The sequence below is a fragment of the Harmonia axyridis genome, chromosome 6 (assembly GCF_914767665.1).
Source record: "Harmonia axyridis chromosome 6, icHarAxyr1.1, whole genome shotgun sequence".
NCBI classification, from domain to species: domain Eukaryota; kingdom Metazoa; phylum Arthropoda; class Insecta; order Coleoptera; family Coccinellidae; genus Harmonia; species Harmonia axyridis.
In genome coordinates, this window is record NC_059506.1 from 4,044,677 (window position 1) to 4,051,148 (window position 6,472).

The 6,472-nt window shown below is 34.4% G+C and overlaps 2 long non-coding RNA genes across 3 annotated transcripts; both read right to left on the minus strand.

Moving 5' to 3' along the window:
* LOC123683195 lies at window positions 1-3,220 on the minus strand. The gene is made up of 3 exons (XR_006747954.1): window positions 3,144-3,220; window positions 2,890-2,979; window positions 1-141 (listed from the first exon to the last, which is right to left on the minus strand). It is a non-coding gene; the product is annotated as an uncharacterized LOC123683195 (long non-coding RNA).
* Window positions 3,221-3,434: 214 nt separating this feature from the next.
* On the minus strand, window positions 3,435-6,472 carry LOC123683196. Of its 2 annotated transcripts, none has more exons than XR_006747955.1 (3): window positions 6,405-6,472; window positions 5,477-5,569; window positions 3,435-3,619 (listed from the first exon to the last, which is right to left on the minus strand). It is a non-coding gene; the product is annotated as an uncharacterized LOC123683196 (long non-coding RNA). The 2 variants fall into 2 exon arrangements; XR_006747956.1 differs by lacking the exon at window positions 6,405-6,472 and adding an exon at window positions 5,633-5,695.

The window sequence follows — 6,472 nt, forward strand, 5'->3', positions numbered from 1 at the left end:
ATTATTATTTTATAATTTTACCATTTCTTGAATCGATACAATTAGTTCTGCATTATTTCGAAGAAATTATTTGGAGCTTTCAAGCTGTTATGTTGCTTTCTGTCTCAACAATGATGGAGTCGGAAGTTTATGTTTTTGAACCTGCAAAATTACAACAGTACCATAAACAACAGTTTTATAAATAAAAGCATTTATGTATTAGTATTGAATGTTTCTAGTAATAAATGATGAAAAACAAAAAGTGATAAACTAGTTTTAATTAAAATATTCTTTATAAATCCGAAACATTATGAATTCATAAAAGCGACATTAGACTTCATGAATTCATAATAATTCACATGCTTTGTAACAAATTCAACAATCCATACAACCAAACTCTGTATGTGTTTGTCAAATGATGTTAAAATTAACCTAGGAATGAAATCAGGCTCAGGTGAATTGTGCTGACGAATAAAATATTGTATGGAATATAGGTAATTATCGCACTAAATTTTATATGTACAGGGTGGGCAAATAAGCGAGGTAAGCGGCTATATCTCAGGATCCACTCATCGTAGAGACTTGCGGTAAAAATGTTTACCACTAAAGTGTACAAGAAAACACACTGGAAATTGTTTTGAAGTTCATACCACTACCGCTAGGGGGCGTAATAGCTATCGTCGAGTAGAAAAATAAATTTTACTCGAAAATGTTTCATATGAAGTTGAAGAAAAAATATCATCACTGTAATCCTTGTGAAATTCTCCATCTTTTTGAATTGTCACTTTCGATTTTACGACATCCAATAAGGGTAGGTAAAAGTGAGAAATCTGACTGATTGAAGTGCCTGTAACTTCAGTTTGGCTCAACATTTTTGAGCAAATTAGATCTCCTCTGAAAGATAATATCTTGTTGATTGAGGACAAAATATACTCATGATAAATTTGTTTTTGCTGCTTTCGATAGGGGGCGCTAAGTAATAAGTTCATTGTTTTGTTCATTTCACTTCGAAATTTCAAATGTAATGATAGGATTTTCCTAACAGAAACAGAAATTCCATCAAATTCGCATGAAAAAACCTGCAGGTCGCAAAGCGATAGTTTCAGGAGTTCGGAAGTTATGGCCGAAAAAAGATATTCTTCAACTGATGGACGGCCAAAAACCAAATTGTGTCTTTAAGTTCTGACAGAAACAGAAATCCAATCAAATTTGAATAAAAAACCCAAAAGGTTGCAAAGCGATAGCTTCAAGCGTTCTGGAGTTATGGCCGAAAATAGTTATTTATAATACAAGTGCAGAAGGCATTGATATTCTTCCACGAGTTCAAAATTCAAAAACGAGCCACGAAGTGGCGAGTTTTGGAATGAACGAGTGGTAGAATGAGCCTTCTGTACGAGTATTATACATTATTTTCTCTAATTCATTGCATTTTCATTGAAATTAATGAAATATTTCCATAAATATAATTTAGTGATTTTTGCATTGAAAAATGTTGGTTGGCAGAACTAATTTCTTCAAGGCAAATTGATGAATTGACAGATAAAGCCGTGGCGGAAAGTTCGGAGTACCAACATAGAATAATAAAATATAACCATGAAAACTGTGCGTTTCTGATATATTCTCGCACGATTTTGTTCTACAAGATGTGGAAGAATGAACGGAATAACCACAGAATTAGAGAAAAGATATTCTTCAACTGATGCACTGAAAAACTAAATAGTGTCTTCTTTCAGTCATAACTCCAGGACGCCTGAAGCTATCGATTTGCGACCTTCTGGTTTTTTCATACAAATTTGATCTAATTTGCTCAAAAATGTTGAGCCAAACTGAAGTTACAGGCATTTCAATCAGTCCGATTTCTCCCTTTCTTCTACCTAAATTTGATGTCGTAAAATCGAAAGTGACAATTCAAAAAGATAGAGAATTTTCCAAGGATTACAGTGATGATATTTTTTCTTTAACTTTATATGAAACATTTTCGAGTGAAATACATTTTTCTGCTCTACGATAGCTATTACGCCCCCTAGCGATAGAGATAAGAAGTTCAAAACAATTTCCAGTGTGTTTTCTTGTATACTTTAGTGGTAAAAATTTTTACCGCAAGTCTCTACGGTTAGTGGATCCTGAGATATAGCCGTTTACCTCGCTTATTTGCCCACCCTGTACATGAAGGGTTTTCCAATTAGGAGTTTTATTTTGAATAGCCCACTGGATAGCTGTCAGTTTTAGACATTTGAAAAGTGAAGTTACACAATAAGTAAAATGGAACGATATATGCTTCAAAGACGCATTGAAATTGATAAACTTCACTGAAAAAATGGTGAAAATTTTGCAATTATCATACAATTCGAAAAATTAGAGCACCTTCTCGAACAACAATAGAGAAACGGCTGAAAAAATGTGAGATGTTGGGACAAGTTAGTGAAGTAGAGAATCGAAACCGTGAGCTTCGCTTAAGAAGAACTGAGAATATTGCTGCTATAGTCCTTAGTGTTGATGAAAACTCAAGTTTATCGATTCCATGTCAATTTTGAGAATGTGACATTCCACATTATATTACACAGTATTTTGCATGAAGACTTAGGTGGACGACTTTCCTTTTCAGCAAGACGGTGCTAACTGTTCTGCCAACCCATATTTTTCAATGAAAAATAACTAAACGATATTCATGGAAATATTCCATCAATTTCAATGAAAAAACTCGTCACTTCGTTACTCGTTCTTGAATTTTCAACTCGTGGAAGAATATCAATGCCTTCTGCACTTGTATTAAGAATAACTATTTCGACTTTTCGTCTAATTTTGTACAATTCAGGAGAGTACGAGAATTCGATTACTTTTAACATGTCCATTTTTCTTCGAATATTGAAGATGAGAGGTTATTCAATGGAAAAAATTTGAATTACCTACCTTTACCAATGAGTCGATAACTTTCAATTTTTTTGCTGAGTTATTTGCAACAATTGAAGTTGAACTTGGACCCTGGGAGGTAACAGTATTCTGCAATTTCAAACATTCAGTATTCACCAATACAATTGAAGAAACTACCTATTTCTGAATTCAACCAAAATAAAATTCTTGAATTTCAACTTAATCACAAGTTTTCAAGATTTGTATCAGAGTAAAAGTAGATTCCAAAACATGACAGGAAAATAATTGCTTACCACTGCTACTAGAACAAGTAATAGAATCACTAAGGTTGCTTGCTTCATTTCGATGGTTTACTGATTTCAACTAAGATCTCTCTCCTTAAATACTTCACCAAGCAGGGTTAAACAATCGTAATAATTTTAAAAATCAAAATGATTGACGAATCGTGAGTAATACAATGAATGGAATTGCAGAACAATAAGTGATATTCAAGATGAATACCACATAATTTTCGAGATTTTTTATAATAGGTGACGACAAATTGTAAGTGTTGGATGGGTCTTTTTTTTAATTTAAAAATTAAATATGTGCATCAATCCTTTTAATTAATTATTGATATTCAATCATTATTTTAATTTTAGAAATAATTTTCGGTCTGTGGGCATATCAATTCAGATTTAATATTAACAGTTCATTGTAATATTCAAGCTAGTAAACGCTCCTTCCATTCTTCTGCCCCTGGTGGAATATAATATGGTCTTGATTCACCCTAAAACAATAGAAAATCGTTAAAGTTTTATCTCAGTGATTTACGAATTGACAATCATGGAAGGGATATAAGAGGATCGAATAAAAAGTATCGAAAAAGACTTCTATCTCACAAAGGTTCTTTATTGGCTAACTACACTGCGCAAAAAGATTAACGCACATTCTGAAAATCTCAATTTCAATGAAAGTTAACTCTACATTGACTTTATAACTTATTTTTTATGTTCTCTCGGAAGGGTTTTGAACGAAACAAGACACATTAAATGGAAGAAAAATTCAGGATTTCACCGAATCTTATGTGAAAAAGAAGAGAAATAAACAATTTTCAAAATACTGAAATGCTGATAAGTGATTTAATACTTGGTATTTCCACCCTATGCGTTAATTACAGCTCGGCAACGACGGTTCATACTCAAAATGAGTGATCTTAAAATGTTCTGATCTAATCCTTCCCAGATTTCTCTGAGTTGGATTCCTAAGTCATTAAGAGTAGCTGGATGATTTTCTGAACTTCTCAGCCTTCTATTGAGGTTGTCCCAAACCTGCTCAATCGGATTGAGATCTGGACTTCTTGCTGGCCATTCCATCCGTGAGACTTCAACCTCTTCAAGGTACTCCTGAACGATGCGTGCACGATGGGGTCTGGCATTATCGTCCATAAAAATGAAATTTTCACCAATGTATGGGGCAAATGGCACTACATGCTCTTCGAAAATGTTCCTTATATACCTATCAGCATTCATAGGTCCATTAACAACGACCACTAGGTCTGTGCGAGCAGTCAAAGATATTCCACCCCATACCATAATCGATCCTCCCCCGTAACCAGTAGTATTCAGGAAATTGCACTAGGCATATCTTTCATGTGGACGTCTGCATACAAGGGAACGTCGATCACAATGGTAGAAGCAGAATCTAGACTCATCTGTGAAGAGAACTCTTTCCCAATCAGCCTCTTCCCAATGGATATGCTCTCTCGCAAAATCCAAACGCGCCCTTCAATGGGCTGGGGTAAGAGCTGGGCCTCTTGCCGCGACACGAGGCCTTAAATCATATTCTCTGAGGTGATTTCTTATTGTCTGAGTGCTGATTTGCACCCCATGAGTTTGTTCAAGCTAATTTTGAAGGACGCGAGCGGTTGCAAAACGTTGTCTCAACGAAGAAACTCTCAAGTTACGTTCTTGAATGGCAGTTGTTACCCGTGGTCTACCCTGTCCTGGTCTTCGGACATTCATACCTGTCTACCTGAATCGCTGCAACATTCTGGACACACTTGTATGGGAAACTCCAAACCTTTCTGCAATTCTTGTGTATGTCCACCCCTCTTCTCGGAAAAATACCGCTTGGGCAGATTTCTCTTCAAATTGTGTGTTTCGCGTTGCATAGCGATCGAGTGTAGAAAATCAAACGAAAGAAAAACTATTGATCACTAGAATTGATCGAGAACAACTGATTTCAGAATGAAGCCAATACATTCAAAACCTGATAATCTCATCTTTTTTTATTCCTGCAGGGAAAAAACATCTGTATTGAAGAAAAACGTTGAAAACATATGCATGCATAATTCTGATAAAAATAATTATCATTGAGAACACCTTCAGTTGTAGAATAAATTTGAAATTTCCATAATGTGCGTTAATTTTTTGGCGCAGTGTATTAGGTTGAATATATAATCTAAATGGTTGAATTTATAGCGGTGATTCAATGAAGACATTTGATCAGCATCACGAGTTCTATAAAACAAAATATTTGAGAAAATATACCTAAAGTCAACTTTCTTTTGATGCGGTTCGTGATCCTTTGCTGAAAGTTGATCTTATTTGTCGGGAAAAAATAAAATATGAAGTTCTATACATACCGTTGCATCACTTCCTACCGCGCCTTCCTCTGGAACTACTGCAGATGAGAAAGGGGGGAAGTCGCTAAAATACTTGGCTTTTAGGGAGCATTCCTGCAATGAAAATTTATTTTTTCAACGACTGCACTTAAATATCACATTTAAATTTTCATTTACTTGCATGCGGTATCCTACTGACAATCTGACATTTGACAATCCTTACCATCTTTCTGAATCATTCAACAAATATTCCATAGATATATTTGATATAATAATATAAGACGTTGAAAACACAGACTTCCACTAATTTCACATCTGTTTCGGAAATTCGTCTTATTATTGAAAATTTAGGATCTTTTATTTGTTCGAAATTTCTGGTGAAGATTTCATCAAAACTGTCAGTGAAATGAAAAATAACAGCTCCTTTGGCTAAGATGAAATACCGAATACTCTCATCAAAAAAAAATTTTTGGATCATCGCAGACCCCTTAGCTTATATAATTTACATGGCTTTTAAAGATTGTGTGTTTCCGCAATCTCTGAAAAAAGCTGTAGTGAAACCTTTTTACAAGAAAGGATACAGTGAATATCTTGAAATTTATCATCCAATGAGTTTATTGACTTTTTTCTCCAAAGTGTTTGAAAGAACACTAGTAGGTATATGTATAGACTCTTGAATTTTTCCATAAATAAATCTTACATCTTTTCAAAATATCAGCATGGCTTTTGAGGACGAATAGTATAGCTATCTATGACTGCTATCTTTGACTGCTTGGTATATATTTACAATTATTGACGTTTGTTGAAATTTGATGGGATTGGAAGTCAGTACAGACAACCACAAAACGAAAAATATAACTGAAAACGATGCTGTAATTAATTCATTACAGCACTGTTTTTGGAACTGTAATGAACTCATTACGATACTGAAATAGAGAAAAGCACTTACAGCTGCTACAGCAATGAGCAATACAAGGAACAAAGATGCTAGCTTCATTTTGATGATGTGACTGATCT